We start from the raw sequence: 23,753 nt of genomic DNA on the forward strand, positions 1-23,753 counted from the left end.
AGTATTTCTTTCGACACTTATATGTAGCATTGCAGGATTTTCAAGCCAGAGAACTTGGGTTCGAGACTGTCCCTGTGGACTTTGAGAGGTGGGGTCACTCCTTCCCATTGGCCCGGGGCATCCCAGGGCCAACAGCAGTTTCCTGAGTGAATGAGGAATCACGCTCAGGGGGGATGAAGGGCCTGGACAGTGTGGCCAGGGCTGGCTAGAGGGGGCCCGGACTCGCTCCCTCTTCTCTGCTCTCCATCTAGTATTACTCTTTTCTCTCTCAGTCAACTTATGCTGTGACCTTTATCTGACTTTTAGCTACATTAATTTATGGGAAGTTTTGTCCAGTTTGGGGTCCAAATTTATTCATATTTCTGTACATAAAATCCACTAAAACAAACTTCCACATAAATCTTTATTTTATTTTCCTTTATGGGGGTTTGGCAATGTGACATCCACTTCTTCATGTTGTAAGCATCCACACTTGTTTTTGTCTTTACTGTCTTACAAAATCTGGGCACCATGCTCTGTTAGGATTTTACCAGGATTTTGTTGGCCCAGTTGCCATAGATGAATGGCAAGTACTAGTTAGTGACCACCATGAGCTGTAGGTTTTCTTTAAATTGACACTTTCAGAAAAAAAAAAAATGTAATACAAGATGGCTGTTCTTTTGTTTGAATCTGAAAATCTAGCTTCAAGTCATTGTTAACCTATCATGTATAAGGCAGGTTTTTTGTGGACCTCTGGAGTCCTTATATAACAACAAGGAAGATACTATATCCAAATTTTATAAGTTTGTTTATTCCGCTTATATTTACCTAATGTATACATAAATTTTATTTCCACTTACATTATGTTTTCTTCTTCTGAAAAAAAAAATGTCATGTTGATGCATTTATTGAAGGCTGAGAAGAGTAAGATGATTTGAACTTAAGATATTTTATTTCTCATGCTAGCTTCATGAATTAAATGGAGCAATATGGTCTGAAATTTGATAAAATTTAGTCAACATATTAACAGATTTTTAAATATTGGTTCAGTCTCAATCAGGAAGACTCTCTCTAGTGATGGTCTGGATATGATCTTTCCTGGGCAAAGTTCCCTCCACTCTGGTGTGCCTTGGCGAGTCCCAGTTTAGTGCCTGTGTCCCAGCGTACTTTTTTATAGCACTCCATTTCACTCTGAAAAATGTCCTGGTTTGGATGACATATCATATAGTCCCCCTATTTACAGGCAGCGTTTTTATCAACTAATGTGAAGTTAGAAGTACTTAAAATGTGTAGGTGACTCAAACCTAGGATAGGATAGCCCAAAGCATGCCAGAATTAAAAACCAAAGATCTTGATAAGCTGGACAGATAAAATAGAAGAGATAAAATGTATTAGGGTTTAATGAGGTGTGGTGGAGAGGAAATTACCTTTAGATCCCCAGAATTAATTGTTTAAGTACAGTATGAAGGGAGTTGAACTTAAAAGCTGTTCAATCAGAAAAGACCTGGGGATTTTAATTAGCCAGAGGCTTGCATGCTGTTTGGCAAGAGTGTGATGTGGCTAATCATACAGCAAGGAAGGTAGTGCTTCTATTGTTGGAATAGTATCTGGACCCACACTCTCCAATAGAACCGTCTGTCTGATGGAAATGTTCCATATCTGTGCTGTCCAGTATGGCAGTTACTAGCCACATGTGGCTACAGAGAGCACTGGGGATGTGGCTAGTATGGCCGAGCAAATGAAGGTGTAATTTTGTTTAACTTTCATTAATGTGAGTTTAAAATTAAATAGCCACATGTGGCTAGTGGCTACAGTACTGGACAGTGTGGGTTGAGATCAAGAGAGATCTCAGTGGGGTCTGGGCTTGGCAAACTGGGGAATGGCAGTTGAAGGGTATTTGATAGGTTGTGTGCATGTGAGGGACCATTTAATTAAACAGAACAGAATTTTAATGAACATTAAACTAAGTGCAAAGCACTGTGGTAGACACTATAGGGTATTCAAAAGCAAGTGAGGCTGTCTGTGCGATTATAGATCTTATAATGTCCTCTTGAAACCAAGAGGAACACAAGTAAATGAATCATTAGTTCTGGTATTGCAATATAAAGCCCCTTTTATGGGAATCTAGGGGATGGAGAAGTGAATACCAACCTATGGGTTTGAGAAGGTTTTGTGGAAGAGGTGGGCTTTGAAGAGTAAGTCAGGCTTGGAGAGATAGAGATCATCATTTAGAGGAGAAAAGGCCCGGGGTTAGAGAGAAGGATGTGTACTGGTGTGGATTGCACCAGGGGGAAGATGGTGGGAGTTTCCGGAAAGCTTGTGCCGCTCTAAAGACTTCGGGCTTTGTTCTCTGGACAATTAAAGGAATTCTAAGTTTTAAATCGATGTATCAGACCCTTCTTTTATAGGGGCACAGATCATGGAGGTGACTGGAAGTTAGGGACAGCGGTACTAGGATCATCATGAAGTAGAAACCATGAGCAGCAGATGTGGGTGACCAGATTAGAGGCTAACTGGGAGACTACACTGGCTTTCTTTATCCATCTGAAGAGTTGTTCTAACAAAAGGGATGAGGGTTATTCCATGTAACACTAGAGGACTGAGGGTTGCAAACATATGAAGGCAGATTTTGGATCAATCCAGTGAGTACATTTCTTATCATGAGAGCTTCTGTGAATGGAACCAGATACCTTGTAAAATGGTCAGTAAGCTCTAAGCCACCTGAAGATTTTGTGCTGGGATTATAGGAAAGCGTCCAAATGGTTTACAGGTTTTGAAATTTCAAGGACTGGTCAAAATAATGCAATAAAAGGGTTGGAGTTGCTAACTCTTAATTTTGTCAAGTGAGAATATTAACTCTCCCCAAACAACATCTCATGTTCACACCAGTTAAGGAAGTTCATCATAACACTCCCTGCTCCCCAAATAGGAAGAACATCATTTAAAAATAAAGAATGGTCCATTCCCAAGGAAAGACAGTGGCCACCCTCATTTGGCCACCCACTCGTCTCCCCCTCTGATGTGTGCTTTGCATCTCTGAAAACTTTGGCCTCCCTATAGCTTGGCCAGTACTAATAAGCAGTGATATTTAAGTTGAAATAATAACTAGTGTTTGTTTAACTCTGATAGGCAGCTAATGTGGTCCAGCAGCCAACGTAATTATTATTTCTTAAATTTAGGTTGGGAAAAAAAAGTCAGTTGAAACAGTATTATGAGAAGCCCCCAGGAATTTGACAGAACAGTTACAGAAATGAGATTGTGGTCCAGGTACAGAATGATCTAATAATTAGTACAACAAATATCATTTATAAAGCCTCCAGAAATAGAAAAAAGAGAGACATACCAGCCACAAACAGTTATCATAGAGGGCAAAACTTTCCATTTCTTTATTATCATAAATCGTGAAGCCTCATTGATGCATATTTTATCACAGCACTCTTGCCATATGTGATCTGAAGTTTCTGAGCATATCCCCAGGGACCACAGTTTCTGATATAGATAATCAAGAATTCCTTTTATGCTCCTCTCAACACTGCCACAGCTCAGATTGAAATTAGCATCTTTTACAATGAAATATCAGTTGCTGTCACAAACATTCATGACAGCTGGAGAGAGAAGCCTGTTTATCCAGTGATTCTTCAGGTCTTCAGTTCATTATGGTTTATTAAGATGTGTACTGTAAGCTCCTGAATGAAGAGACGTTAAGTTTTTGCACAGTGATTATTATTTGAATAGAGGCATCAAGAAGCTGTTTCTCAGATGGGGGTGGGGGGTGATAAGGGTCAAAGATCAAAAAATCACCATAATAAGCATCTGCTTGAAACCAATCATTTATTCTCTCCAAACATGTCTTTCTAAGATGATATTTTCTCACTCTCATTGTTTGAAATGTTATTTTCCGATGGAGAACCATTTGAGAGGAACTTGGTAACCCATACTCAACTTGCTTCTGGTACCTAACTATGTTACAGGCACTGCTAGATGCTTCTTTGTGTTATCTCATAACGCATAGTCATGACGTCAATCTCATGACATGGGTAGTAGGAGTATATTTTAAAGAAAGATGTCAAGGTACTTAGTCAAAGTCGCGCAGCTTACACACAGATTTTAGAATTCCAAACCTGCTTTTTAAACTATCCCATACCACCTAAAAAACTGTTTTTTTTAAAAATTTGATTTTGCAGTTATTTTTATTGGCTAGAGGTAGTTATTTTTATTGGCTAGAGGCATGTGGTCCCATCTTCTGATAGTATTTGCAGTTACCATTTATTGTGTGTTTCCTATGTGTTAGGGAAGGTGCACAGTGCTTTATATAGATAATCAAATATAATTCCTTCGAGGTTGGCATTATTACTCTCACTTTTCAAATGAGTGAACTTGCTCAGAGAGCTGAAGTAACTTGTTCAGGAATATAAGTAACTAGCTCAGAAACAGTCAGGAACAGTGATCTGAAGCCAACCAGACTCCAAGGTCTGTTGGTTAAACCCCCAACCAGTGCTCCAGGAGCTAATGGTCAGATGGGGAGAGTGACACCCACATCCACAGAAAGCGGGGTGGGTTATGATCCTGGGACCAGCAGCCGCCGTACTCGGGCTGTCTGGTTCCAGAGATAATGCACTTAACCATTATACAGTACTGCTATGTTGTGTCTCCTGAGATTTGTTAAGGAGTTTGCATTTCACATCACAGATAAAGTGGAATTACTGACAATTATGTGGTGTTCTCCCACCCTCCAACCCCCCATTCCCCTATCCCCAGTGCCGCCAAACTGGGTGAGCTCATCTAAGCAACAAGATGCTTCCCAGTAGTTAAGAAAAGGGTGGGAGCTGTGTTCATATGCTGAAGAGTCCCATTCCTTCTTCATGGGCACATAGGAAGAGTACATTTCCCAGTCTCTCTGCTGTTAGCTTGGGGTCTCATGACAGGGTTCTGGTTGATTAAAGGCAGTTGGAAGAAATCTCCATCATTTTCATGACTTAACTATAAAACATTCTGAAAGACCCACCACATTTTCTGCGAGCTCTCCTCCTTGGCTGACTTTAAGCAAAGATTTCTGCCCCTAGGTGAAGCAGACCCAAGAGATGGAATCTATACATTTCTGAGTCATTTCTTGGAGGAAAAGCACGCAGAAGGACCGCGTGATAGGCAGTTGAACTGTGATGTGAGCGAGACCTAGACTACCAGCATGTGAAAACTCTGACAGCATGTGTTTTTGTTCTAGCAGCTAGCAGGTGTTACCCTAAGTCCTGCTGATAGTAAACATTGCGTCCTTTCTCTTGCCAGCACACAAGGAGTTCAGTCATCCGCTTATGGTTCCTTTTGACTGAGGAAGGGCTCCTGCTTAGACTCACCCTCCATTTGCATAATGCCTTGACACATCAACTGGAGACCCTGGGAGTCTAGTCCTAGAACCAAGGGGATCATTGAAGGGAATTCAGTCTTGTCAGAAAGTTAGGGGTCCTGCTGGAAGAAATGAAAGTTTTGGAGACCAGCAATAATTTCATGCTAGAAATGTAAAGAAAAATGACAAGGGCTAGAACATAAAGCCAGAAGAATAGAGAGAAAACCCTAGATTCTTTCGGTATTTCTTAAGACTAGGCAGCAAGAGACATTACCAAACACCATGAAATGCAGTGGCCACCTAAAGCACTGTGGCAGGTGGAACACTGTATCATCCTGGCAGGACCAATGGCACGGGCCCTGGAATCCAGTTTCAGGTTAGGCAACTACTGTGTGGCCAATGGGAGTCACTTCTTCCCAGTGGATTCAAACAGTATTCCGGGATTCCTTAATGCTTGTGTCGATCTAAATGTGACAAATACATTAATAGGTTTTATTGGTTGAAACATCACTGTTATGGCTCAAATGTATGTATCTGCTTTGAATTCATACGTTGAAGCCGTAACCCTCCCAGGGTGACTATATTTGGAATAAGAAGTGATTGAGGTTAAATGAGGTCACAGGGTGGGGCCCTGATCCAATAGGACTAATGTTCTTACCAGAAGAGACAACAGCGTGCACTTGCGAACGCACTGTCTCTCTCTCTGTCCCCCAACCTCGCATGCACAATGAAGAGATCAGATGAGCACACGGTGAGAAAGTGGCCATCTCAGTCCCAGGGGAGAGTTCTCCCTAAATACCAACTCTGCCGGCAGCTTGATCTTATACTTCCAGCCTCCAGAACTGTGAGAAAATAAATTTCTGTTGTTTTAGGCACCCCGTCTGTGCTGTTTTGTCTTGGAACCCCTATAGACTAAAACACCACCTTTGGCTGTGATTCTCTAGTCATTCATTTAAATCTTCAGCTGTTGTTAGTTTATGGAGATATGTGCCAAATTACATTGTGGCAAGCTACAGTTGTGAGATTGATCAAAACATCCAATTTTAATACTGTTTACTCTTCTCTTTTCTTTTATCATATGTACTTGGCAATTTAGGACTCTTATATAGTACTCTGGCCTAATTCGGGATGTTGCTGCGTTTGATTTTTAGTCTTGGTTTGGAGAGATATGGCTTGAATGAACATGTTCTAATTCCCAGTGCAGGGCCTCTAAATGCTGAATCTGTAGATATCCATGGAAAAATAATTGCTATTGTATTGTGTAGGAGTGAATTTCTAAGCTGTGCATGCTAACAACAGTGAAAAGGGTATGCTTCTTTATACGGCAAAAACAGAATGGAGTCATTATGGAATCTGTAGGAAATATTCATTAAGAACTTAAATTCCCTCTAAATTAGCCTATTTCCTGGATAGCTCATATTCATGCATCTCAACCTGGGAAGACACATTCAGAGAATGACAGTATTTTAGGTTCGACTTGCAAATGAGTACTTCAAACTGCTAACAGTTAATGAACTTCTCTAGGTTTCCCTGGGAAAGTACCCATCTCTAGGACCTAATTCCACCTGTTTGTTTTGGATTTGGGCTGGATTTGCTAGGAGGCAGATGGAGAAAGTCAAACAAGATTTTTTAGCAGGTAGGGCACAGAGAACAGATTTGCCAAAATACCACCTGGTGCCTGGAATTCAGAGATGGAGACATGGTTAGTTGTTCTGGTAATTCCTGTATTTCTCACAGCCACTCCTAAAGAGTATACATTTCAACTCCTACCATCTTCAACCTTTAAAGCACAGCCCACGTGCACTTCAAAATTAATTTACTTTCCCCAGTATATCACAAAGCTACGCCTAGATTCCAAGGAGCAAAGAAAATGTAATTATTCATATTTTAAAAAGCTGAAAACTTTCCCCCTTTTCCGCACAGTGATGCTTTACAGCTCTCTCCCAACACCCTTCCTAACTTCCCGTGTTCCTTTCTTAGCTCTGGTTGTGCTCTTGTGCCCCTCTCCTTCCACTTTTGCAGCTCCTTTCCTGAAACCGCAGTGATGATATGGAGTTCCCATCTTTCTGTGGTTGCATAGGTCAGACAACCACCTGACAGGAGGGCAGCCTTAGAACAGCCCCAGCATGGAGCTGCCGCAGGGGAATGTTTCAGGGGTAAAGCACCAAACCAAAGCACCCACCATTCAGAATGGGGAACTCTGTGCCATAGAAAAGGAGCACATCCCCTCTCTGCCTTGAAGAAGTTATGATGCCATTGAGAAAATACACCCCTGAGCCAATGACCATCACTGGTAGAAACACCATCAAACATGGTGCCCAAATGTAGGTTAGTACAGGGAGAACAACAGAAGCTTGCGGGTGGGCAGAGAAATCGATGGCTAATTGTTTGAGGTTTCATCCAGGAAGAGATGTTTTGAGTCATCTTTTGGGGAAAAGGATCAGAGATGGTCCCAGAGAAATGTGATTTCCTCAAGAAGTGGGAGTGACATGAGCAAGACTGTGGTAGAAACAGTTCCTAAGAGTGGACGAGTAAGGAAAGTGACTTAATTGGCAGGGGGAAGTCCGTACTTCCATTTAAAAGCATTTGAGATCTAAAATGTCCCAAGTAGACCAAAATAGTATGAAATCAATTGCAGCCAGGAGAAGGGTGGTTGGCAGATGGTGCTGAAAACATGAAATAGCACATGTGCAACTAATTTGCAAAGACAAGGCTCTATTCATTCACCCAGCAGGTAATCTTTATTGCTCTAGTCATTGGCTAATGAAACTATAGGGTTCTTTAAATGAATGGAACACTGGAGGTAGGACAATTGAGAATAACTGGTCCAAAACACATCATGAATTTTAAGAAAACAAAGCAACATGTCCATCTGAAAAGGAAGAAGAGTGTTGTCTATGAATTTCTCGAAGTCTCTAAGGAGCTACATAGGGAGTTCCCCCTCCTAAATTATACTGAGAAAACTCTAGATGATCCTGGAGGGAGGCCATATGAGAAGAGGGTTGAGAACAGATAAGACACAGTGTGTCTGCTCCAAGGAAAATCATTATTTCAAGTGTATTGACAGCATCTCATCTCCTTAATTATAGCTTTGTTGACAGCTATTCACTTTGCATGCGTAGAATCCTTTTGAAACAATTCATATTTCAACTTGCCTGGAAACCAGGGAATTGTTTAAGAGAGGTGGCACTTTGTTTTTGTGTATCTGATAGTGGTGAACAGTTTGGGATGTGAGGTCTGGAGTTGTGTTACTGGGGCAGAAACTTCCTACGTTAACCTTCTCAGCACCTCCCCCCATTCCTTGCCGTCTGACTCATACATTCATATAGTGACAGGAGCTATAAGGGAACAGAGAGCAAGAGCAAGAACACAACCAATGGCCCATCGGGTTACCTGGCATACCCAGCAGAAAGTAAGCCCGACACTCATCTGGGGTGTATGGCCCACTGGCACCCCAGGACAAGTAGGGAGGAGCTGAGTTAAGAAAGGAGGAGGAACATGAGAAGTTTTCAGGCTTGGGCATCTGGACTTCACTTATGAGACTTGTCTTTCTAAAAACTGAATTGCTAGATAGCAGAGCATACCTGTATTCAAGTCAAAGGCCCCAAACACTTCCCTAGTCAACTGTAAATGATTTCGGACCATTTACAATTTCACATAATCCTGACTTCTGTTCTCTCAACTAGTGTAGATAATGATCATTGAATTAAACTATGCAATTAACCTCCTGTCTACCTAGATTCCCCTTTTTGGCCAACCCTCAAAGAAAAATGTGTGTGTCAAACTTGCATTTTATTTTAGTATTTTTGTGTTCCTTGAAAAATTCTACTTATACTCATAAATAAAGAATACTTGTCAGAAGCTATGCTTTTCAATTTTTTAAAAAACAATTTTTTTCTGGGCTCCTTCCATAAATTGTTTATTGTTCAATATGGCTTGACTTTTCAGTGCAGTTACTTATTTTTGATGCCTTCAATTTGGTTTAAATATTTCTTTTTCTTAGCACCAAATGTATGGAAGTTTCTTTTTATCTCAGAATGCAAGAGTTCTCTTTGGTATCTTCCATAGGACATTAATAATGGTGGGGTTGGGTGGGAAAGAGAAGGTAGCAGATCCCTTTAACTTAAAGGCTGCATATCATAATGAAACTCCTAATAATGAAACATTTCCTCTCTACCCTTATGATAAATAAGGCCATGCCTTAGTGGTCACTCCTTTTCTCCTCTCTACATCACTAACTCCTGCCCCAGTTATTCAGATCCCTTAGCCAGTGACTTCTAAAGGTGTCATGACTAAAGGGCAATGACCTTCTTAGAACTATGAATGAGGGTGGAGATTGATGCCATATGGCTTTTGACACATATTGACTCAAGAAGCTGGGAAGTCTGGGGTCCAGGTACTAGCAGCAGCTCTTGCCTGGTATGTTCCTCAGTGTTCACAGGATATTTCTCTCTCAGGCCAATTCCTGGTTTATTCTGTCTGAATCCCCTGAATAACCTGTCGGATCCTACATTCTGGGCAGCTCATGTGTGACTGGGGATGTGCCTTCATGGTTTGGTTTCATGCTCTGTGCTCCACACTGCTTTGAGTTGTAGAGATATTTCCTGTGACTCATGTTTATTTAGGAGGCATCTTCGTTCTTGATTTAGAATACTTCCCACCATGAAGTACATTGAGAACACTCTTTTTATAAAGGTTTCCCCCTATGGAATAACATAAAAACCCAGGGGGATATCTGTGAATAAAGCATCAGTGCGCTAACTAATCTCTGTTCCACTTCACAAAGTCTTAATATTTTTTTTTTTAAGATTTTATTTATTTATATGACAGAGAGAGACAGCGAGAACAGGAACATAAGCAGGGGGAGTGGGAGAGGGAGAAGCAGGCTTCCCGCTGAGCAGGGAGCCCGATGTGGGACTCGATCCCAGGACCCTGGGATCATGACCTGAGCCAAAGGCAGACGCTTAACGACTGAGCCACCCAGGCGCCCCACTTCACGAAGTCTTAAAAACATTCTTCAAGCCACAGTGTGACATGGCAGAATGGTACCCTGATGAGTGACTGTTATAGTAAGAGGCTCAGCAAGGCAGTTCTTTTAGACATGTGCTGGGTGGCCCGTGAACATACATTTCATTAGCAACAGATGACCGCTGTCATCGACAGAGCCACGGGGCCTAGCGAAGCCTTCTGCCTTTTGACAGAAGTGCCACCTGCAGAGAGCTGCATCGGATGCCACCTTCAGTCTTATGATAAGTGCTCGGGCCCCTTCCTACAACTGCCTTTATGCTTTGCAAAAATGATAAACCTAGAATTATGGTCTTTGTTGCCTGTTGAAATGCATGTAAACACCAAGGCAGCAATAAGTTTAGAAAGATAATGCTGAACCGTGTTTGAAGTCTTGGGCTGATTCTTGTATGGAGTGGTGGACATGAAGCAGCACTTCCTGAGAATAGGATGTGGCCAGATGGAATTTGCAAAGTTGAAGTTATTTTCAGGAAATCAGAATCACAAATAGGCTGAATCCAGTGCTGTCCGGCAGAAGAGTTTAGAGCTTCTCAGCATCTTTTTGGCAGTGAAATAAGAAAGGCATAGAAAGTAGTTTTAAAAATTGGTTTGGTTTTACAAAATAGCCAATAAGATAATCATAAAATAGAAGATAATCTAACAAGAAAATTAGGATCAGAAGAGAACACAATCTCTAATGATATAACTGTCTAAAAAACTTGACCGTGAGAATTTCCTGAATTGGTGGAAATCAAAGTTATCAATCTTGTTTTCATACTAGTACTTTTAGCCTGGAGGCCTGGGTTCTAATTCTTTAATTTACAGAATGGTATCTAAAGTGCTATTACCAAGTCATTCTTCTATAGACATTAAAAAAACAACAACAACAAAAAAACCTAAAAACCCTGTTTTGCTCATTTACTTAAAGTCAACTCATAGCAATTTGCACTGTTTGAAGGGGGCAATATCATGGATGATAGAAAATAGCAAATAATTTTTTAAATGTTGTATTTGAGTCTTCGGAAAATGTTTTAGGTATTTGCATTTAAATAGCCATATGTCTCAAACTCTAGAAATTGCCAGCATTTCAAACAAAATAGTGTATCCTTGCTGAAAGGGTGAAGCGGTATGCTATATATTTATAAAACAGACTTTGTAACTCTAGACTGACTCAGTTTCACATAGTAAGGCTAGAATTAGTAGCTGTTTAATCTTGGATAAGTTATTTAACTTCTCTGTGACTCAGTTTCTTCAGTTATGAAGTGGTGATGAAATCAGTTCTTGCTTTATGGGGTTCCTATCAGGAGTAGATGGGACAAGATGGGGGATACACTTTGTACAAGGCTTGGCATCTTATTCTATGATGATACATGGTAAGATTCTCTCTCCTGCTTATTATATTTTATTTACTCCTGTAACTCTAGATATGTGGGTTAGAGAAAACATAGATCTTGGTTTCCTTTTTTTTTTTTTTAAAGATTTTATTTATTTATTTGAGACAGAGAGAATGAGAGAGAGAGAGCACATGAGTGGGGGGAGGGTCAGAGGACGAAGCAGACTCCCTGCCGAGCAGGGAGCCCGATGCGGGACTTGATCCCGGGACTCCAGGATCATGACCTGAGCCGAAGGCAGTCGCTTAACCAACTGAGCCACCCAGGCGCCCCTAGATCTTGGTTTTCTTAACAGAATTACACAGAGTAGTTTACAAGGTCAAAATAGCCTATAAGAAATAGTTCCTGGGGCACCTGGGTGGCACAGTCGGCTAAACGTCTGACTCTTGGTTTTGGCTTGCGTCATGATCTCAGGGTCATGAGACTGAGCCCCATGTTTGGGCACTGTGCCCAGCCCAGAGTCTGCCTGGGATTCTCTCTCTCCCTCTCTCTCCCTCTGCCTCTCCCCCTGCACTTGTGCACACTGTCTCTCTCTCAAAACAAATAAACAAATAAAGAGTTCCTATACACCGAGAACTAGAAAGGACCCTGGAGAATGTCTGGTACATTCTCCCATCTGTTTGGGCTCAGATTCCCATCCAGTCATCTGCATCTTTCTCCTCTGATGACTGAGGGCTCACTACTCCCCAGGGGAGCCCGTCCCAGTGTAGGACAATTCGTCATTAGGAAACTTGTCATTATGCTGGGATAAAATTGGCTTCTCTGTAGTTTCCATTCAGGGGCCCTGGCTCGGTTGTCCGTGGCGATTCAGAATAAATTTAATTTCTATTTTACGTGAAGATATTCCAGATACTTGAAGATGACTATTATGTCTTTTCTATGTCTGGTCTTTTCTGTGTCGGGTCTGCCAGTTTGCAGACCTTCAACCATTTCTCTCATCTCAAAGGCATGTTTGTGAGCCCTTCATAGGCCAGTGGATATATTCTGCAGACGGGACTCAGGCAGAGTGTGATGAGTGGAACAGAATGGGACAGCTCGGGTGCACCCTGACCAAGACAAAGCAAAGCCGGGGAAGAGTTGTTATCAAGAGGTCTGGGTTTGAGGGCTGGCTCTGCCCTTCCTTAGCCGACAGAGGCCGTGGGCATGCCACTCAACCTTCACATGGTCTGTTGTCCTCTCAGGCATTTGTTCATGTGAAAATTCATCTTCTTAGATCTAGCCCATCTTATCAACCTTCTTCATTGAACATGTTATCTTTCCCTTCTGGCTTCTTTAAATTTATAAATATGATCGGCCTACTGTTACGTGTACATCCATGCCACTGATTAAAGTAAAATGTAAAACATGCCAAGTCCAACAGAGGCCTACAATAGAGCATTTGAAACCTATACCAGATTATCCATAATTTCATTTGTTTATTAGAGAAGTATTTATTAAGCGCCGACTCTGGGCTAAGCATGATGTTGTGTCCAGGGGATATAAAGATGAACAAGAGAGCTCCCAGCGCTGTCCTCCTGAAACTGGAGTCTAGAGGGCAGTCTGTTAATTGGCATTTTTGGGCACTGTGGTTTAAAATTTTTTCAACCATCGTACCGGTCTTTGTTGGTACAAAGATAAAATCACAGCAATGTCTTGGTCACCCAGTTTAATAGCAAAAGATATTAATAATATTTACTTAATAATATTTACATAATAATTTTTTCTTTGAAAGTTTGTCTAGTATATTTTTAGAAGTCATGTGGCTAACATAACTATGTGAATTATCTATATCATTATTTGGGAAATGAATGACATGCCCTTAAATTGAAAATGTGTGCTTTGATAAGCAGTGCATGGACGTTGAACTTTGCTCCTCTGGTGGCCGTTCTCTATCTGGGGGAATTTTGTTCGCCAGGAGACATGTGACAATGTCCAGAGACATTTTTGGTGTGCACAGTCGGGAGGAAGGAAGCTACGGGTATCTGGCAGGTAGACATGCTGCTAAGTATCTTACAGTGTACAGGTCAGCTCCTTTCTTACCTGTCCAAGAAAGAATTAAGAATTATCTGGCCCCAAATGTCAGTGCGGAGGTTATAAAGCCCTGCTCTAGGGGATGCCTCGGTGACTCAGTGCGTTAAGTGTCTGACTCTTAATTTCGGCTCAGGTCGTGGTCTCAGGGTCATGAGATCGAGCTCCGCATTCAGTGGGGAGTCTGCTTGAGATTCTCTCCCACTCCCTCTGCCTCTCCCCACCCCATGCTCTCTCTTTCTCTCTTTCTAGAATAAATATATCTTTAAAAAACAAACAAAACAACCCTGCTCTAGGGGAGGCGGTGTAACTGCATGGTTAGAGCTACAAACTGGAGAGTCCTAGGTTTGAAATCTGCCCTCAGTGACCACAACCTTGTACCTCAGGCTTCGCATATGCAAAATGAAGATGGTAACAATGCTGCCTTCGCCAAGAGGACTGATGAGGTCATGCATGGGAAGCACTTAGTGTAGTGTCTGGCACAGAGGCAGGGACTAAAATAAATGGTGGTTATTTTTATTGTTCTGTCTGCTTTCTCTCTGAATACTACGCATTTTAATTGACACAAGCGAACTACTGTATATATAGATGTATCCAAAGAAATGGATAACACTTCTATATCATGAAGAAATCTGCTGTTTTCCTGTGTTTAAAGAAACAACCCTCAGCAATTTGGTCTCCAAATGTTCACCAGCCCGTGAATCGGATGATAACCTCTGTGCTTAGCTGCCTGAAGTATTCCACCGATACGATGAACTGCCAAATGGATTAATTTTTAATGACTACTTGAGGATTTTATTTCCAAATGCCAGTATGCCTCCCATTTTTAGACAGACATAAATGTTCCCAGTGTTACGGAGGTGAGAGCACAGACGAGGGGTAAAGGTAGATAAAACTGTAACACTTCAAAACTACAATGTGAATGAAAATGTACTTTGATCGCTAGATACTTTTTGCTTTAAATACAGTTGGTAGTGGTATTAGGGATAGCACAAAAAGTGTTGTTTAATATTTATTTATAAGATAACTCCTTGGGAGTTCTTGCCAGTTTGTGCAATTTATGGGCACAGATTTAGATTCTTATTTAATATCCAAAAAAAGCTTATAAGACCCATGCTCTCCAGTGTGGCTGCTTTTTTCAGTGATGTGATGATGGTGGGCCTTTGCAAAGTCATACTCCAGATGAGGCCTTGGACGCAGCGAATGGAGGGATTTGAAGAAGACAGAGATTGGAACTTGTGTTGTTTCTTGCGTTAGAAAATGAAGACAAGGCAACCTTTGGACCTGTGTGTGGGTGGCACAGAGATGGCATAATGTCCAGGTGGTTTTTCCCTGGCCTGAAGAGGTGGCAAGTAGGTGATACTGTGCACTCTACACGTCTGTTCAAAACATTTTCATGGAAAAAGACCTTAGATACAGAGATTTAAGTGTTTACTTCCATCTGTTCTGATACTTACATCAGAGTGCTAATAATCTTTCAAATTAAAAAACATGTATTTGGTTGCCTTTCTAAATGAAAGTCCTTTAGCCAGTTTCTAATTAAATTGCCAAATGAAATTACTTCTGTTGGTTTAAAAACAAATATTGGGAAGTTCATTGATTATTCATGATGTGTACAAATTAACCACATATTAGGACTTGATAATTTTACAAAGTCAATGACTTTATTGACTTTATAAAATAAAGTGATAATGAGTATGATATGAAATGTATAGTGTTCCTTCAGGAAAATATTATGTGTACAATAGTTTTAACTGCAGATTTTTATAAATACATCTCAAATATGTATGTATGCTCAGGTGCACACTTAAAATGTCTATCCAACAATTTATATCAACTACTGTTTAAAAAACTGTATTGTAATTTGTTGGTGGAAAGTGGAAACCAAAGTTTGGTTCCATGCAAAAATATCCACTAGAGGACAAGAAAGCTGCGCTGTTCATTTTTTCAGGCTATTTTGACCACAACCTTAACTTGAATCCTAGTAAACAACTCTCTCTGGGAACAAGGGGTAATTGAATCTTCATGCTAATTCTATCCTGGTTTTCTCTTGACTACTAGCTCCCAATTATGCCAACATATTACACTATGTACTGTTCTCTAGGAAAACACTAAGACCACCTTGTTCGTTCAACTAAGGTCAAACCTAAAAGGAAAGAAAAAAAAAAACAAACAGGCTGATGATTTACCTGTAATTTAGGACATTTTAGTTCCTCATGGGCACCTGTTTTTTTTTTTTTTAGGTTCACTTAGCTTATTTTAGTTATAAATCAGGTGCAAGAGCAGATAAGTGTAAGCATACTGACCACAAGTAATTTCAGTGTACGATTCTGTCCTCCTGCCAGATGTTGAACACAGTGTTACAGGTGCATGGTTGGCTTTGACCATTTGGCCATACGTCAGACAAACTTCAGTGACAACCAGAAGTAGCCATTGCCATGGAGTAGAATTATTATTTTATTAATAACCCTTTAATTAACTGATACAGGAGGGAACATGTAGTCATTTAGTCATAATTGGTCTGGTGAATCCTCAGTACTTCAAGGGTAGAATTTGTGTGACTACTTGTTGGGAATAATTACCATTTGGTGAAGTGTCATCTTTATTCTGAAGAGTTATTGTGCATTTTTAACAACTTACATATGCATAAACACATTCAGTATTTAGGTAAAACTCAAAAACACACCAAAACAAATGGGAAGCCTTTAAAGTTTTTCCTCTTTTCTACCTTCCTCCTATCCACACCAGAATGAACATGCCAATAATAATTATTATTATTGGTCACAGGCGTATCTTGCCAATTTAGAGAAATAATTTAAAGTAACAAAGACCAAGTATTTCACATAAAATATTATAAATTCATCTAACTTGGTAATTCCATTAATTTTCTTTTATTTTCCTTCTAAAAAATGAAATCATCCCATATTTATTGAGAATCTACTACGTGTAAGATTCCAGCCAGGAGCTACTGAACTATAAAGAAATATCTCTTCCATGCAAGATACCTCCTTGCTCTCAACACGGTCGAGGCATTAGTTGGAATAGGGGCCAAACTTTTAATTAGATTGTTAAGCATTCTTATAAATAAAAAAATATGCCCATTTCAGGCAGTGCTGTGTGCATGTATTTGACATTTGTACTTTGTAGGACATGACCTGCCCTTACTGCTTTGGAAGAAGAAATGAGTGGTACTGTTACAACTTTACTTTGCATATTTTAAAAAGATCGACCAGTTTATAGCTTCCCTTACTCTTTTATTGTAGTTATTAACTGATGTATTCCCATACCAAATGTGTTCTCTTTATGATTCCTTAAACTTCAAAAAAAATTGGATATACCTTGAGGGGAATTGGACTGTTTCTGGTTTGCATTGCACTTGAGTAATGCTTTGAGTTGAATATTTTTAGGGTTCTAAAATTAAGTTAATCCATATGTAATTAGGAACGTTTTTAACTAGACAGTCCTGGTTAGCAGGAGATTGGCAGGTTATTCTGAAAAACTATTTAGCAAACCATGAATAGCAATTAAATGAGAAAAGACTAAATTTCTCTTTAAAATGGGTTGTTGCCATAATTTAATGTGGCGATATGATTTTCTATTTTCAATTGCTGTAGACAGTGCGTTTTGTAAAGTAGATTTTGTCATATGCAAGCTAGATAGTTCCATAATTTTGTACCACTTACGCTTTTTAATACTCAGTAAGTATTCTGCCTTTGCAGTCCCTTTTGATTCATGATGGGTAAAAGAAACAGGTTGGTAAAGGTCGTTTTTGTACCTCTTTAACAAATTGAGACCAAATGCATATCTTGGAGAAATGAAGTATTTCTTTTCATGAGACTTTATGACCTTATGTAATTTAGTATGCTTACTTTATAACATAGTGCTTTTATTCACAGAACAATTATACTTAATGTTGACACTTAAAGATTTTTTTTTTTAATTTGAATAATGAGAACTTTGCTCCATAATCCATGTCAATATGAGGATTCAGGGACGGTTTAAACCTGATGAATAAATACATCGTTCTTCCTTCCCACCCCCGATACCAAGTACTTAATGCTCTCCACAGTCCCTTACTCATTTCTTACTTGCAGAAGTCATTTTAGAAGGAATTTATGACAGTGCCATCTTTTAGTAAATAACAATAAGTCACAGTCTACTGCCTATAATAACTAGATGCTCAGCTGCTTAAAATCACCTTTATCACTTAAAATGTGTTTTCTTTTGTCTCTAAATTAGCATAAAAATACAGAGGAGGCTATTTCTTCAATTAAATGTGAAAGATTAATCACTAGGCAATTTGTTTCACAATAGAAAATAATTAAATGTCAAAAATGGAATATTTACTTTTTACACTTTAAATGCCTGTGAAAAAAGGGGGAAGCACAAAAATTTGGTGCTATTTGCATATATTTTGACTGAGTTGCTACTAAGGTTTGCACCTAACCAAAATCTAGTAACTGACACCGGGATGACCTAATGCATTCATTCCTACTGTAGTTCCTCATGCTGTTTTAGAAGATGCCATATTTTGTCCGTAACCAGAGTAGAACCTGGAGGGGGAGGAATGGCAGCAGTGGGTCGCAGATGCAGTGTTCCCGGTGTTCTGGGGATATGAATATTGCTTTTTTTTTTTTTTTTTTTTTGGAAAGCTAACCAGGATTTCCAAAGTACCATCACAGTGAACCAAGTGAAGATAAAAGTGATGTTACTTTTCTATTTCTCCCTTGCTCTTCTTTTTGCTGCGCTGCATTACTGATTCCAACACCACCAGATCAGAATGAACAATTAACTGTCTAATTATTCTAGCCACAGCAGCCCACAATGAAATCTTTATTCCGTGTTTACAGCAATCTTTGGCAGAGGCTGTCTTGCTGTTTCTAAACTAAGAAGAACTGCCCTTTGGCTCCTCTGGGCATCAGCTGCCTTGGTTTCAGCCTCGGATGCCAATAATCAGACTTCTTTTTCTTCCAAAGTTGACTTTTTTTTTTTTTTTAGGGTGAAAAGACCTATTCTCATCACCCCCCCATATATTCTGGCTGATTTATGTTCTAGCCCCTGCAGCTCTTCCTTCCGTCTCTCTTTACATTTTTCCTCTCTCCATAGAACACCACCAGGCAAAACCCCATTTTAAGTCCAAAATTGTAAAAAATGCTTAAGCAAACAGTGCTCACTACTATGAGGGAAGGAAAAGTACAACTGCTGGTTTATGGGTAGAGGGAAGTCAAGGAAATCCCTCCTGCTTTTCTAAACTGCTCATTTTCGAGCTCAAAAGGCATTCAGTAACTTCTCCACTAGGGGAAAACATACCCACTTTTCAGTGGCTCCCTTGATTACTTCCAACTATTTACTTAAATTCACCAACAGTTGCATGTCTTGGAGAAGCTTCAGAACTTGGGGAATATTTACAAATATATAAGGGGCTAAGAGAGTACGTCTGAATCTCTTTGAAATGGCAAGAGAAGACTATTCTACTGTACAGGCAGGGATAGAGAAATTACCGCCAGTCCTTAGACAAGAGAAAGGCAGTACCTTAACTTAGGAAGGAAGGAGGATAAAGCACCTTGGTTAGCCCTTTTTGGACTGATGGGAGTGTCCTTCCTGAATGTGAGAGCAGACGAGAGCCAGTGCTGGGTCCGCTGCCCTGGACTGCTCAACTTTTTTTTTTTTTTTTCCCAGAAGAACATTTCCCTGCTCTGCGAGGATGATGGCATCTTTTTTTTCCCATTCCAGTCTCCAAACCCTATGTGATGGTTCCCCTAACAACCCTTGGATCTCGCCTCTCAGCCCCCAGCACTTACTCCATTCGCATTGCCTTTCCTGTGAGAACTGGGTCATAAAATTTTACAGGGGAGAAAGGTAGAAGGGGGCGTTTCAGTAGTATAAACACTGATTAAATTCCCGGGCAACTCTCCCCAAATGAAAGATAATTTTTCTACAAGTATGCACAAGAATGTCAAGAATGCTAAGTCATTTTTATGTTTATACTTTCCTTTTCCATTTTAATTTTACACTGCCACATGGCACACATGCTAAAAATGTATCTCCGTAACCTGCAGTGTAGCAAACTTTTCACAAAACATTAAAATCCCGTATTTTAAAGACTGTCCTTTCCCAGGATGCTCCAAGCATTTTTGGGATACGAAATTAGATCATCTCACGACAACTGTCCTATTAGAAAAGCATGGCTACTCGTGCATTGGCAAATAGGGAGAATCAGAAGCACTGGAAAGGAAAGGTCACACCAAAGTCAGTGGCGACAGCCTTAAGTAGACTCGGAGAGCTGGGTTTTCCAATTTATACTACTTCCCACTTGCTCCTCATTTGTCTCTTTTTTTGCTCTGGCAGGAAGTGATGTGGCCAGTGAGGAGGCTTGACCTCACCTCCTCTACTTGGCTTAGCTCTGACATGCTGTTCTCCCGCACTCTTGCCCTGTTTTCTCCATCATCAGCTGGCCAGCTCTCACCAGGGGCCAAGCCAAGAGGAGGCAACCGCAGGTGCCCTTGTGGCTGCCTCCAGTGTTGGGAACCGAAGCCTGCCCCTGCCAGGTCACATGGGTCACCCGAAAATAAAAATTAATTTCCAGATTGTATAAATACATGAAAGGAAAACGCTGGGTCACGGATGGGGTTCCCAGTTGGCACTGTCTACCCTGCTCCCCAGCCAGATAAGGCTGGGCAAGGTGAGCTGATAAAAGTACAGTCTGTAGCATTGGTGCAGTCACAGTATACAGTTGCGACTTCTTGTTTCTGTCGTTTTTAAGTCGCTCGGATTCCTTAGCTGTGTGTCCCTGACACCACCACCGCTCTGAGAGGTAATTTTCTTTGGTGGAAGGACATCAGAGACTAGCAGGGATTGGGGGACATTTTATTTGGGGAGGGGCAGACTTAGTTTCCAGGCGACCTATTAACAGTCCGAAGACAAAATACTTCCTGGCCCTTGTGCCAGTAACAACAGCAGCAATAGTAATAGTAATGACAATGGCAATAATAAAGGCATAGTAAAGCCTGAATCCACCAGGACTCAACCCTCCCCCCAACCCCCAGGTGTTCTGCTGCCAGCCCTCTCTCTCTCTCTCTCTCTGCCAGGTCTCAGCACAAAAAAGGCTCTGGCAATGCCTCCAGGCTGCGCTCCAGGTTCCACCCCCCACCGCCCGCCTCCGAGGTGGATAGCCAGGCCGCGTCTCCTGCTTCAGCGTAAGTCCAGCCCACAGTCTCTCCTGTTGCTAAGGGCGAGCTGGGACTCCGCGTTAGCGTTTCTTTTACAAATCTGCAACTTTCACCCTATCCGACCTCCTAGCAGCCTCGTCACCCCAGCTCTCACCCCACGGCCACCACAACGAGCAAAACCCAAACACCCCGCGCGCAATTCAGAGCTTTCCCTGGGAGTGTCAGGGCCCGGAGACAGGAAATCCGGGCAGTTGGAGATGTCCGGCAGGTGGCGGGGACCCCACCACTACATTCTCCTCCCACGGCTGAGCTCGAGCGGGGACGCGGCGAGAGGCGCGGACTGCGACCGGCCCCGCAGGCGCCCGAGCCACCCCCAAGCCCTGGTCTCCGGTCCCCCTTCCCGGCGCGCATCCCCGAGTTGGGGACGCAGCCAGCCCTCGCCCATCGGCAGCCAGAGGGAGGCGTTGCCGCCCTCGGGGCAAATGAGAGCGAAGCCGGGGCCAAGCGCCGCCGCGAGTCGCGCTCTTGGGTCATCCGTCCCCATGCCCCCGCGCGCGCAGCCCCCGCCACCAGCGCGCAGCGTCCTCCGTCTGCCCCGCTGCGCCCCAGCTCCCTGCCCCGGAAAGCAGCTTCCCAGCTCGGGAAGCTCCTTCACATCCCCTTCCCCCAAAGTCCGAGGAAGTCCAACTCCGACCGGCCCGCAGGCTGGCGCGGCGGCTGGTACCTGCCGGGAGAGCATGGCGCGGAGAGGGACCGAGCGCAGCGCCGGGGGACGGCTGCAGGGAGCGAGCGGGCACCCGGCGCCCTGCGCCGCCCCGCTTCCGGAGCCTGGGGACAAACGCGCGGGGCCCCACCCAAGCACTCCCCTTTACCTGGTACGGCCAGCGACTCTCCGGGGACGTTCGGTCCAGATTGCTTCGGGGCAGGCGTCCAGCTCACATCGGTGCCAACCCCGCCGGGCGGCAGGTGTCCCGCTGGGTCCCTTCGCCCCCGCTTGTGACTTGCCCCCGCCCCCCACCCCCCTACCCCCTCTATCAAAAGTGTCACAGCTTTTCTGCCTTCAGATCTTTCGCAAAGTCTCCGCGCGGTCGCCAGGAGTTGGGCGGCAATGCCAGGCGCGCCAACCCCGCAGATGCCCTGCCCCGCCCTCCCGCGGCCCCCCCTGCGCTCGGCCCGGCCGGGGAGAAGAGCCGCCTCGTCGCGGTCACCGTCCCCGGAGCGCGGCGCGTGGTCCGCCTCCCCTCCCTCGCGCCTTCCCTAGCCCGAGTGGCTGCCGCCTGCCTGTGCCGCGGGTCCTCATTCCCCTGCTCATGAATATTCTGACAGAGGCTAATGCCGTGGAAGTAAATTGAATTAGCCAATTGGTGCCAGGAATGTGCGCTCCTTCCTTCTGAGGAGCTGTCTGGAACCCCACCAGATGAAAGCAATTAGAGTCCGGTTGGCACCCTGGGGTTTAGAGCAGTGAGGGGCAAAATGGGTTAATTCTTCAAGTGCAGTTTAGATACCACATTTAAATGTTTAAACTCCTCTATTGGCTGAGAGAGTAAGGAAATGTTGAGAAGGAGCAAGAGGAAAGGAGGTAGGTAGTCCTGGGGACAGGAGGGATGTATCTACCCCCAAGCTCCCCCTGAAGTTGAAGTGACTTGTTCTGCGTAGATTATGGATTCTGGAAGAGGCAGTTAATGAGAACTGGAAAACATAGGCAAACAGGATCAGAAAGAAGATGAGTATCAACCTGGGTTTAACCTTGACCTTGAGGATGCAACAGACATAATTTTCAGGAGGAGGAGTGGGGAGAGATGGCAGAGGGAGAGGAAAACCTCTATCATTTACTTTTAAGAATTTCTCCAAATGCTGTCATTTTCTTCCTTTGTCCTCATACCAGTGGGGATTTTAAGCCTTTGGGTGAAGTAGAGATGGGACAGAGTTCTCTGCCCGGCAACAGTTTCAGAGGAGGAAGCTGAGACCATCCTCTGGTGAAGAGAGCCTTCTGAATCACACAGTAACTATGACAAAGCTATTCCAGAAGGCAGTTTCTCTTTACAGTCCAAGCTTTTTGGTTGTGGGGTCAGATAAGGTCGACAGGAGAGACAGCCTCTCCTTTGTCCTGCCTCCTACCCTCCAATGCCAAGTTCTTCACAAGTTATTGACCACAACTTAGATTTAGTCAGTGGGTAGAGGGGAATCTCTGCCCAGTTCTGCATCTACATCTCTCTCTCTCTTTACAGTCTTAAGGGGCATTGCTTCTAGGATTTCTAACCTCCCCCCACATCACCAATTTTCTAAATACAGAAACTTATTTTGATTGAATTGATTGGTTACTAAATGTTTGACTTGTACTTGTGGCCAAATAATCTATGTATCCACAACTGATAAAAGTATGTGTATAAGTAACTGATACAATTCCCAAATTAATAAATATCCCGGTTAAGGCAGTTGAGCCATATTTGATAGGTTTCAGCGAGGCCTAGAATTGGAACTCACAGTTGTAACAGTAACTATTATTTCAGCAGTCAGTGTTTATTGAGAACTTGTTATGTGACAGACAGATGCATTACAGGAATCATCTCATTTAATCTTTCCAACTACTCTATTGAGGACACACTATTATTTTTCCATTTTAATAGATGAGGAAGGTGTGGCTCAGAAAGGTAAGTAGTATATATAATGGGGGGAGTTGGGGAAGATGAACTTTGATTCAAAGCATCCTAATCAATATGCCAGAGTCTTCAGGTCCCCAAGAGCTTATACTGCCTTCTTCTCTAAAAAAAAAAAAAAGAAGAAGAAGATAGCGGGAGGGGAAGAATGAAGGGGGGGGAAATTGGAGGGGGAGACGAACCATGAGAGAGGATGGACTCTGAA

General features: G+C 42.4%; 1 protein-coding gene across 1 annotated transcript in view; it reads right to left on the reverse strand.

Annotated features, from left to right (window-relative positions):
- Window positions 1–21,882, reverse strand: part of CDH20 (cadherin 20) — a 186,270-nt gene extending 164,388 nt beyond the window's left edge. The window contains exon 1 of the mRNA XM_081802519.1: window positions 21,764–21,882. The gene's annotated coding sequence lies outside the window, so the exon portion shown is untranslated. The remainder of the gene's footprint in view (window positions 1–21,763) is intronic.
- Between the last annotated feature and the right edge of the window lie 1,871 nt (window positions 21,883–23,753).

Source organism: Leptonychotes weddellii, chromosome 13 (assembly GCF_054177405.1).
Source record: "Leptonychotes weddellii isolate Sample4059 chromosome 13, ASM5417740v2, whole genome shotgun sequence".
Taxonomy (NCBI): Eukaryota; Metazoa; Chordata; class Mammalia; order Carnivora; family Phocidae; genus Leptonychotes; species Leptonychotes weddellii.